Source organism: Mytilus californianus, unplaced genomic scaffold (genome assembly GCF_021869535.1).
Source record: "Mytilus californianus isolate M0D057914Y unplaced genomic scaffold, xbMytCali1.0.p SCAF_4, whole genome shotgun sequence".
In the NCBI taxonomy this organism is placed as follows: domain Eukaryota; kingdom Metazoa; phylum Mollusca; class Bivalvia; order Mytilida; family Mytilidae; genus Mytilus; species Mytilus californianus.
In genome coordinates this window covers 110470153-110482379 of record NW_026262690.1, presented here as the reverse complement: position 1 = coordinate 110482379, position 12227 = coordinate 110470153, and the positions used below count along the sequence as shown (strand labels likewise).

The following is a 12227-nucleotide window of genomic DNA, read 5'->3' as shown; positions in this document are numbered from 1 at the left end:
ACGATACAATGAAATCTTACCCTTGTGGTCATTCATGCGTAGTTACTTAGTACACAGGAAAAGTATGTACTATGAAAATTAGAAGACAAATATAAGCAATTTGATTGGACGAGAAGTTGTAAGTATGTGCTAATTTTAACCCCAAGCTGTTTTATTATATAAATGTTCTTTTCTATGCAAAGTTAGTTTTTTGTATTGAAAAAGTATATTTATATTTTTCAAGGACCTTTATTTTTTTTATATTAACGGAGATAACTAGTAAACAGTTATTATTTCGTTATTTATCCATTAGATGTGCTGTGGTGAGCATGTGTATCATCTGTTTGCTATATATCCATCTACAAATTTAACCAACAATTGAAGAATTTAAACAAGACTTTTCCTAAACTTTCAAACAATCTTCAGTATCTGTTGACAGTGTGTACCATTTTTAAAATTTCTTAAGGTTCTCCAATTGAAGAATGGATTTTAACATTTCTTACATTTTATATTTCATATCGAAGGATAGGATGGTTCAGCTGATGTTAACATAGATTTAGTTAGAGCAGATTTTGAACTTGCATCCATAAATCTTGTAATTTGGTCAATCTTTAAGGACTACATCAATAGTTTAATTCATTTTCTATTTTATCCTTAATAAGAAAGAGTTAAAAGCATAAAATGTCAGATCTCATCATGTAAAAAAATATTTTGTATTGCATGTATAAGCAAAATCTATCAATTTTCCCCACAAACTCAATCATATTAAGGCTTGATACAACAAGATTTGAAAATAAAATCACATAAAAACCACTAAAATCAAATAAAATCACATAAAAACCACTAAAATAATATAAAACCAGATAAAACACAAATCTTGTTATAGCAAAGCCTTATAAAATGGTAATATATTAGTGTCTTAAAGTAGAATTTATTCTGAATTCTTGTTAATGCTATGAAAATTTTGTCATAATGAGATCCAGCTATCAAAAACAAGACTAAAAACAAAACAAAAAATATTCAAAACAACCTATCCTTCACATGACAAAATTGTTGTACAAGATACTTCCTTCTGAAGTTAATCAAAATATTTAAAAGGTCCATTCATTTCAATTGGGAATCCCAAAATTTCATTATAATAAAATACAATACATATTGCCATTAGTTACAGAAGATAATCTGAAAATTTCAATGAAAACCTTCCAACAGAATATAAGCTGTGGATGAGAGATGATGATGGACAAACAGACAAATCATTATATGCTCACCTCGAGTGAAGAAGGTCATGGGACTTGGATCCCCTGCTGGGTCAAACCAAAGAATTAAAAATTGGTATTTGATATTAGTTAAGGTGGAATGTCTTCCTGTGGACTGTTACATTGTGAACTAGCACATTAAAAAATCCAGCTCAGCATGCTGGTCTAGTACAAAGCATTTATGCATTTAATTTGAGACTGGACATTAAACAGCCATCTATCCATAAAAATCAAAGAAAAACTTATTTTACAGTTTCCTGATTAATCTTAGGAGGGGTAAATAATTCTTAAGAAGTTGAGTACAATCCTCAAAAAACAAACCTTATAATTATAATGTCCTTAAAATATAAATAATGATGAATGACGAAAAACATAAAACTCAATCATATGAAAATGAAAAAATAAAAAAAACTGCAAAAACTGTATAATTATTTTCACTCGAGTTGCCTCAGATGCTGAATAATGCATTTATAATATATAAACAAAACCAATAAATAAAACTGACAGCCATTAATTTGTATAAATGTACAGAAAGTGGAGTCAAACCAAACCTAACATTTTTATTTGCAGTAACCAAATTTATATTGCATCAAAAACTGCGTACTTAAATTGTTTAACAGGGGAATTTTTTTTATATACTCCCTATAGTGTTTGTCCATCCAAGTCCTACTTTATTGGTTTCTAAACGGCAAAATTCATTTCACAAAGAACTTGTAAGACTTACACGTACATAACTTAAAAAAAATATATGTAAACTGATGAGTCTTAAGGATATTTCGTGAAACCATATGGCATACTTTTGAGTCCCCTCAAATAACAATAATTTCACAGCTTTATTTTTCATCAATCACTATACAATAATGGAATGCAAGTAAAAATAAGGAAAAAAATATTTATAATTTGGATTTTAGATAAATTGATACAGCATTAAAAACTAAATTTGTTAACAATTCATTCTTCTGCTTACAAGACTACTGTCTACAGATGAGGGGGGGTTAGAGGGGTCCTGATCCCGAAATCCTGTGCTTAAAAACATGAAATCCCGAGGTCCCGAATTTAAAGAAATTTAAATCCCGACATCCTGAAATTCGAAAAAAAGAATTCCCAGATCCCGAAAGGATCAATCCCGAAATCCAGAGCTTAAAAACACCCGATCCCAGTGTCCCGATAAAGGTCCGACCCCCCCCCATCACAGATTCTACTAAAAAATATTGCAATTGTTCATCCAATGGTTTCAGGATTCATTGTCTGAGGATTTTACCATACAAGGCAGCAACAGTAACAATATCAACTGTAAAAGAAATAAAGTAAAGATCTAATTTTTAAATCTTAATATTAAAATAATCAGTCTATGTTTGTTTTTTTTTATAATTGTTGATTCCTCCAAAATATATAATATTAAAAATGAACAGCTTTTGTAAAAACGAAAATCTCAATACACCAAAGTAAATTTTTTGGACTTTACCACCACTTGACCTCAAATACCTGAACAATAATTTGAAATTAACAAATGCAGAAACTGCTGATAAATTGATAAACTCTACCATCCATATACAGGTACTCACAAAATACAAACACAAAATTAAATGTCTATTTTGTTGTTTGGTTGTTTTATTGATGTTTACTCCCCACAAAAAAAATTTCCCAATAAAATGTAGGAATAAATTCTTTTGAAATTTGTATTGAAAATATGCAAGACTGAATGAAAGGTAGTTATTATACATCATTTTTATACCAGCACTGGTGTTACCGTAACATAATATCAGGTTATCTCCCCTTCATATCTCTTATTCAGGACCTGCTGATAGGGTATGACATTTATTAAATGACAGGTGAGACAATACATATTATTGAATACTGATTCACTTCTAAGGGAGCTACCATTTGATTTTTATGGGGGGGGCTAGGATGAAAAATTTTGTCCTGCATTTTTTTTTTTTTTTAGATGTAATCTCTGTCCTGCCTTTTTTAATATTCACTCTACTCGGTCCTGCCTTTTTTTTTATTAGTTTATCCTGACTTTTTTTTACATAAATTGTCATCCTGCCCTTTTTTTTTTTGCCAAGTTACTCATCCTACGTTTTTTTTTTAATCAAAACTCCTGTCCTGATTTTTTTTCCAAATTTCATCCTAGCCCCCCCATAAAAATCAAATGGTAGCTCCTTTAAGTAAGGGTAAAACATTTCATATTGAAATCTATTTAGGATTGATATACAATCAAACCTGCTTAAGAGACCACCTGTATTCAACAAAAATATGTGCTATAAGACCATTAACTTTATGTCCCTCTGTAGTGTATTTGATAAAAACTGAACCTGTATTAAGAGATTACCTGTCTTACAAGCCACTTCTTTGCTCTCACTGAATTTTTCTCTTAAAACAGAGTTCACTGTATAAATAGGGGCATTTGGTACAAGCCACTTCTTTGCTCTCACTGAATTTTTCTCTTAAAACAGAGTTCACTGTATAAATAGGGGCATTTAGTACAAGCCACTTCTTTGCTCTCACTGAATTTTTCTCTTAAAACAGAGTTCACTGAATAAATAGGGGCATTTGGTACAAGCCACTTCTTTACTCACACTGAATTTTTCTCTTAAAACAGAGTTCACTGTATAAATAGGGGCATTTGGTACAAGCCACTTTTTTGCTCACACTGAATTTTTCTCTTAAAACAGAGTTCACTGTATAAATAGGGGCATTTGGTACAAGCCACTTCTTTGCTCTCACTGAATTTTTCTCTTAAAACAGAGTTCACTGTATAAATAGGGGCATTTGGTACAAGCCACTTTTTTGCTCACACTGAATTTTTCTCTTAAAACAGAGTTCACTGTATAAATAGGGGCATTTGGTACAAGCCACTTCTTTGCTCTCACTGAATTTTTCTCTTAAAACAGAGTTCACTGTATAAATAGGGGCATTTGGTCCATAACATAACATAAATAAATCCAAGTTGTAAGTTCAGGATAAATTCTCACCTTAAAACAGCTCTAATTGCTATCCCAGCAAGTAACCCTATGGAAATGCTGATGATGCTAACCTGGAAAACAAAGATGGTCTGTTATTCTAATTTTTTCCAAAAAAATCTCTATATCATCGTAATAAATTTAAAATAGAACTTTGATAAACAAATAAATGTCATGAAAAAAAAATATTTGGTATTCTGAATCGCTCATTTAAAATTTGCAATAAAAAAATCAACTTGTGTTTCATCATACTGTATAATTAATTTTTTGGTACTTTTATAAAATTGATGCCAAATACTATAAAAATTATTCCAAAAAAGCTTGAATACGTACCAATATGTTAACAGTGTCAGATATCCAAGTCTTACTCCCAACACCATGAAAACCTTTGTCATTACAACCACCTTCAATAGAAACAAAAAAAGAAAATAAAGTTGTTTTACCAATCAATTATGCCTAAAAAGACCAACGAAATCATGCTGTTTTTTTTTTTTTTTTTGAAAATTGTATATTACCATCTTCAATATGTAAACGTGATACCACATGTAGAAACCAAATAAATACAGGAAATACAAAGGATCATAGTTATGTTAAAAACAAAAATGTTTTGTAATGATGTAGATATCCTCAAAATCAAACACTTATAAAAAAGAACCCTCAAGTCATAAGAGAAAAAATATTTAAATGCCTATAACGTTCATCATATTGTTACCATACATTTTGTGGGATACTGTAAACAGGAAAATTTTCGCGGCAGTTTTATTTTGGCGGTAAGAATTGAAACGCGAAAATAAAACTACCGGAAAATTTCAAGGAAACTCTATTCATAAGATGAAAACCATACATGTACGTATATGAATAGGATATGTAGAGGACCACTGTATAACACGGATTTTACAGACAGATCGATACCTCAAATCACAACTGTATTTCTAAATGAAAAGCAATGTTAGAAATCATGACTTTAACTCAAGTTAATCTCATTAACATGGAATTTGAAGACATCTCAAGCAAGCGGACATTACAGATATTTTTATGTAAACAACACTCGTTACAAATATGTAAATGACACCTGTCAATCAGTTATAAAGTATTACCTGTTGAATCTGCTACACAGATTAATCAGATCAAAAGATCAAAAGATCGATTAATTAGCATTAATACTGACAGCATTTTATTTTAATTCACTCTTTATTTAGATCTTCTTTTCTGTTATTGTGTATGTGTTTTTACAAGCAAACATGACAACTTTTAATCTCAACATTAATGAACTGAAAACAAAAGATTTTTGATTGATTTTATCACTTGATTTACTATACATGTAAAGCTGTTTACTTTCTATATCCTTTGTGAAAATATTTATATAGGCCACAGGGAAGTCACAAATTCAAAATGGTGCGAATTTAGATTGTGTTCATAAATGCTAATTAAGGACCAGGTTAACAGTATTTAGTCTTACCACATATTTTTCTTGCTAAAGCCTCAGACTTGGTTGAAGATTTTAATTGACCATCTTCCATGGAGCTGCTCTCCTGGCTGCCAACTTGAAGGTGGCTGTCCTCATTATCTTATTGTCAATCTTTTTTTTTTCCGTTTGTATTTACAAAAATAAAGTTATACATATCAAAAATGTCAGATGCACTTTCAAACAATCCCCTTTTTTGAAAATTTTACCAAATCACTTTAGTGACCTATAATTTCATCCACCCTATGTATCTATTATCTAGAGCTTTGCTTACATTTTTTTTTTTATTTACAGAGCTCTAAATAATAGTTAATCTTAGCTAGTAAACATCTGATATTTAAAAAAAAAAAACTTTTACAAATATGAATATTTAAGTAAATAAAAATTCATATTCCCTATCATTGAGGGAATTTCAAGCAGGGGTATTACCTCCCTTTACTATAAATTTCACCTTGTTGGGACTCCACATTCTTGCTATATTTAACAAAAATACAAAATATAGTATCACTAAAATTAGAAATTTAATAACAAAAATCCAAACACATTTCAAAACATTTAGTATATATTAATTTTCACTTTGCGTTCAACTCCAATCTTAATTGACTAGGATTTCCCATTTTTCTGTCCTGTTTTCTTTATGCACTCTGGCTTCCTTCACTTATAAAAACTGGCAACCAATCATGATGAAAGTGGAGTTAAACACTAAGATCAATCTATTTTCATCAAGATGTTCTTCAACTATGCTACTTGTAAGATATTCTTAAAAGTTGTTAGCAATTAAGCTAAAAATAAAAAAAAGTTGGAACAGACATATATCTAACCAAAACCTACATTTCAATAAAATGACATTTGTTTCTTTTTCTTTTCTTTTTTTTTTTCTTTCTTTTTTCTTTCTTTTTTTTTTTTTCAGATTCTCCATTCTGAACCTACTGAAAGTGTTTTGACTAGACACGGACCATTATTAATATTTCTTAAGTAGGTTTTCAAGTAAAATTAGTCCGTTTCACTTCATTTAAAAAAAAAAGAATAAAAAATAATATGTCATGGCAATAATTGACATGAGAAGAGCTATCAAAATATTGCCATAGGGCTTTAATGGAAAAAAGAAAATGAAATTTTGAATTTCAAATACAAGTTAACCTACAACTTCCAATCTTGTTGAAAATGGAGAATCTTTACACAAATTTTTTTTTTTTTTTTTTTTTTTTTGTAAAAAAATTATAAAAAATTTTTTCAAGCATACACAAAAATTGTCTTAATTACATTCTTCACTGTTACAGTGATATCACACAGTCATTTTATGCAGCCACAGTAAAAGTTACCTGAAAAAGAAATAGACATTCTGAAGCATATCTGTCAAACTATATGAAAATTGAAACATTATTCATGCAAAGGAATCATTAACTGGACATTACAATAATGATTAACCAGAATAAATCAGTCGTTATATATTCCACTGCTCTACAATGGCTACATTAACGCCTGAAGGCCTAGTCAATGAAAAATCGTCAAAAAATCATTTGGAATTAGCTCGGGACTTACCTATCTCGATAACATTTAGCTATTAGCTGATTGGCCCTCTCACACAGAGAGCACCAATCAAAATCCTGGATTCGTGACGCGTTTTTATCGTATAAAGAGTTCAGGCCCTCGCGAGTGGGAGAGTCGATCACGGGGAGGGACTGAATTATTCGGGTTAAATAATGATGCATACATTTCTTTCATTAGTTTTTAAGTGATTTGTTGCCATAAATTTAAACTACCAAAAAACAAAAAAAGTATGGTTGATGTCCGACATATTTGTTTTTCGTTCATTGTTTTATCATATATCAGGCAGTTGGAGATCTTGTTTGAATTGTTTCACATTTTGTCATGTTGGGGCCTTTTATAGCTTACTAAACAGTCTAGATTTTACTCATTGTTAAAAGCTGTAATGTGACCTTTAGCTGCGTATGTATCCACATCATTTGGTCTCATTTGCAATTATACCACATCTCTTAATTTTTATATATGGGAATATTTAAGATAACAAAAAACATAATATTTTCCTAAATTATAGTTTTTTACTTCTTTATTTACCTTCTTCCAGATCATATATACAATTATAACTTAAGAAACATTAAAATGTAAGATATACATTTGTGCATAATAAAAATCTATCCCATTTATATGCTCTTGGATGAATAGGTCATAAATCTATGTATTGGTTCTTACCATAAATTTCAGCTCCAATGACCATTCCCAGCCTCAATCCTTACAGACAAGCTGTGAAGCTAACCTGAAATATAAAATGCTTAGTTTTCAAAATTGTTTAAAAGGATCACTGTTGGTATATTGTGTTGGTATACTGTATCTATATTATACATAAATGGGTTATATTTATGTGTTACAGATGTTGAGAACATATCAATTAGACAGCAATCCAACAACCGAACAAACTTTACATAATCACTTTAGATGGGCACAGGACATTTGCGCTTTTTTACCTGTAACACGATAGGACATTTGCGCTCCAAACACTATGGACATTTGCGCTTTAAATTTTGATACACCTGTATTAAATTGACCGGACATTTTCGCTTTTTACCTATAGACGCCTACCTGTGATTTAATGAATTGTAATAATTACATAAATAAATTCAACTTATATATGTGCTTAGATACTTCACATTGACATAGTCTTGAACATAGAGTTTAAAGTTATAGACTAGTAAAGGAAATTTTTGTTTTATGTCACGATGGATTTTTATCATTGAATAACAGTCAGTTAATTACAATAAAATTTGTGATATTGATGAACAGGGAGCTCATTTAAATAGCTGAGAAAGAGAAACTAGAATATTTATTTGAAATGTGGGCGAAATACCAGGAGGACAGATTACAAGAGCTAAATTTGTTCATTCCCTGAGCTTCAGATATCAAGCGAAAAATGACTTGTGATGACTATACACGTCTTTATGTCTTTAGAAGGTTAACTTTTAGCTATAGATAACAATATTTTTGTGTTATAAAGTAACTTTTAAACACGATTGTGCTAGGAATTAATGACTATCAAACTTTTAACAATAATGACATTTATGACTTTAACTTTGCCAGGTCAAACCTACCGGTCCTAAGCCCGGATTAAATAGGATGGAATTCATAAGAAGCAAATATTGTAAAAGCGCAAATGTCCTATGTAAAAAGCGCAAATGTCCTATGTAAAAAGCGCAAACGACCTTTTTTAAAAAGCGCAAATGTCCTATAAATTGAAGTGCAAATGTCCATTAAAAAAGCGCAAATGTCCTATGAAAAAGCGCAAACGTCCCGCGCCGGTTCAGATCCTTATTAAATCTTCTCATATAATAATACCGCTAAACAAAAATAGTAGATTTCTGACCAAACTAGTATAAACTTTCAAGCCTAGAGCAAATAATATTAAAATTTCTCTATTATTAACCAATGACATAAAACACATTATAAACTTTCCAGTTAATACAATTCTATGTGTTTTAGAACTGGTCGTTAATACAGGTCTGATACAGAAAAACCAGTTCATACAGAATTTTTACTGGTCTTAATACAGGATTTTAACTTACGGTTTTTGGTTCAAAAAGGTGTCAGAAAATGGATGTGTGTATTACTTGAAATATTAGATTTCAACAAATTTGATGTTAAAGTTATTTTTCATATGATATAATTTTTTCTTTTAGCACCGGTATATATGAATTAAAGACCGTTGAAAGGGTGAATAGCCAGAATTGTCAACCGTAAAAGACTATTTCTCTGCGGGTGCAGTAGGGTTGACAATCTTGGATATGCACCGCTTGGAAGGGGCAACATTTGTTTAATTATACCAAACTAACAATAGATGGGCCTTTCATGAACTATTTAAAGTGCATGTTTAAGAAGCTCTTCTACGCGTATTAATATTTTGACCACCTTAATGGGGTTAACCCAGTATACTGTAGTACCGTAACAAAATGTCAAAACACTAATCAGAGAATCATTTTGTGTCTTAAAATGCCTCATATATACAACAAAAGAAGACTCTTTCTGTAAAATAATGATGGCCCTGAAAAGGGTCGTTTGTGAATGCTATCCTCGGCACCAGATAGATTTCACATACTTTTTTCTTCATCTCACCACGTACTTCTAACCTAGCCATTTCCATTTTGTTTACAAACGTCAATGACATCATTTTGATAGGAGATAGCTTGTGTTAAAATCGAGGCTCAGAGTTATTTACTGATGAATGTATATAAATTTTTAGGGCTATTCAACTCTCCTTGCATTTAAAAGAAAAAACCCAATTAGTTTATATTGTTCATGTAGGAGTTTTTCTATCGTCGAATTTGTCCTTGATCAGCTTCTGGTGGCTATTCCAAGTCATTGGTAAATAAGGTGTCATAAAATGGGTGTTTTCATATTAATCCTGTATAATGTCCTTGTACAGTCGTTTTGGGTCTCATCAGCTGTATTGACCCTCAGCTACACCTCGAGCCAATACAGCTAACCTCGACCCAATACGACTACTTGAACATAATATATGATTAATATGAAAACAACCATTCAATAACACTATATTATACATTTGTTACTTTTTTAACATGGAATAACATACTGGTACTGGTACCTACCTACATATTAGCTGTATTAGACCACCAAATCTTATTCCCACATCATGAAAACATGTCACAGAAAGAACCTAAAATGAAATAAAAATTGACACATTACATAATTTTACAAATCAATTCTGTCAACCTAAAATTTACTTAATTCTTTTCTGATTTCTAACTACATTTACACAATAATATAGCATCAACACCAGTTTGTAAAATTAATTTTAAAGATGGAAAAACAGTCAAAGTTTTAGGATTTAAATTTCAACTGTGCAAAATCTGCATATTTAACAAAAAAGTTATCTCCCATTAAATAAGAAAATCTTGATGCTAAGTGTACTAGTCTCCCCTTGAAGTTAAATTTTCTATTGCTATTCTAATAGAAAATCTTGTTCATGCACCTGGCAAATTGAAAATATTACACTGGTAAGTTGTCAATGGTGTTTTGCAAGCAGAAAATCAGGATGCAGTTCGTCTTGATATGCTCTTTTTTATCAAATATTTCTAGAGAATGTATAGAAATTGTTTGGCTCAAATAAACTTGCCTTCTTATTTTCTAGGTAGAGCCTCAGACTTGGCTGAAGATTTATTTAACCATCTTCCATGGAGCTGCTCTCCTGGCTGGCAAGGTGGCTGTCCTCATATTATGGTCAATCTATTTTTTTTCTGCATTTCTTTTTAAAAGTTATATATATAAAAAATATCAGATGCACTTTCAACTAATACCGGTAACCTTTTTCAAAAATTTCACCAAATCATTTTTTATGACCCATGAGTTTCCCCACCCTACATATCTATTATCTAGAGCTCTGTTTACATCTTTTTTTTTTATTACAGAGCTCTAAATAATAGTCAATATTAGGTAGTATACATCTGATATTGAAAAAAGTTATACAAAAGTGAATATTCAAGAAAATAAAAAGCCAACACTGAGGGAATTTCAAGTATGTGGAGTTTAACAGGGGTTATAATAAATTACCTCCCTCTGATCCAAATTTCACCCTGTTAGGACTCCACATCCTTGCTGTATTTAACAAAAATACAAAAAACAGTATAATGAAAATTAAAAAATAATTTAATACCAAAAATCCAACACTATTCAAATAAATATTAAGTACATTTTTTACTAAAATTTCACCTAGGACCTTGGTGGCAGAGTGGTCCAAGTAGTTCTACTCAATCACTAGCCTGTCAACACTGAGGTTGTGAATTCAAACCCTGCATGTTGTATGGGCATTTAATCAATCTTAATTGACCAAGATTGCTTGTTTTCTTGCCAAAAGTCTGTGGTTCTCTCAAGGCACTCCAGTTTCAGCCATTAATAACTGGCTGCCAAGATATAGCCAATCGTGCTAAAAGTGATGTTAAACACCAAAAATCAATCATCAATCTATATTTAACAACTTAGTTTAATTCAGATGAAAATAACAAAAAGGTTCAAAAAATATATATCTAACAATTCGGAAACCCAAAAATTACATTGCATAAATTTTTTTTTTTTTTCTTTTTTTTTCTTTTTAGATTCTCTATTCTTAACCTACTGAAGTTATTTGACTCATGGACCTCATATACTGGTATCTAAAGTAGATCTTCAAGTAAAATTGGTCCATTTCACTTCATTTTCAAAGTAAGAATTAAATCTTGACAGATGGGGGAAAAAAATGAATACGATATGAACTTTAATTTCATTATTACAAAACTAGCATACCAAAAACTAGTTCAATATCAATATAAGCTTATAAGCATAACAAAAAAAAATGTCAAGGCAATAATGGACATGTGTAGAAATACCAGAATACAGCCATGGGTTTTAATGAAAAAAAGAATAAGAAATTTTGAAATTTCAAATACAAGTTAAGCTAGAACTTCCAATACTGTTGAAAATGGAGAACCTTTACACATTTTTTTTTTGGTAAAAAATTATAAACATTTCCTCAAATATACACAAAAATTGTGTGAATTA

General features: G+C 30.5%; 1 long non-coding RNA gene across 1 annotated transcript; it reads right to left on the bottom strand.

Annotated features, from left to right (window-relative positions):
- Positions 1 to 6917: 6917 nt before the first annotated feature.
- Positions 6918 to 10322, bottom strand: LOC127737036 (uncharacterized). The gene is made up of 3 exons (XR_007999273.1): positions 10283 to 10322; positions 7878 to 7941; positions 6918 to 6985 (listed from the first exon to the last, which is right to left on the bottom strand). It is a non-coding gene; the product is annotated as an uncharacterized LOC127737036 (long non-coding RNA).
- Between the last annotated feature and the right edge of the window lie 1905 nt (positions 10323 to 12227).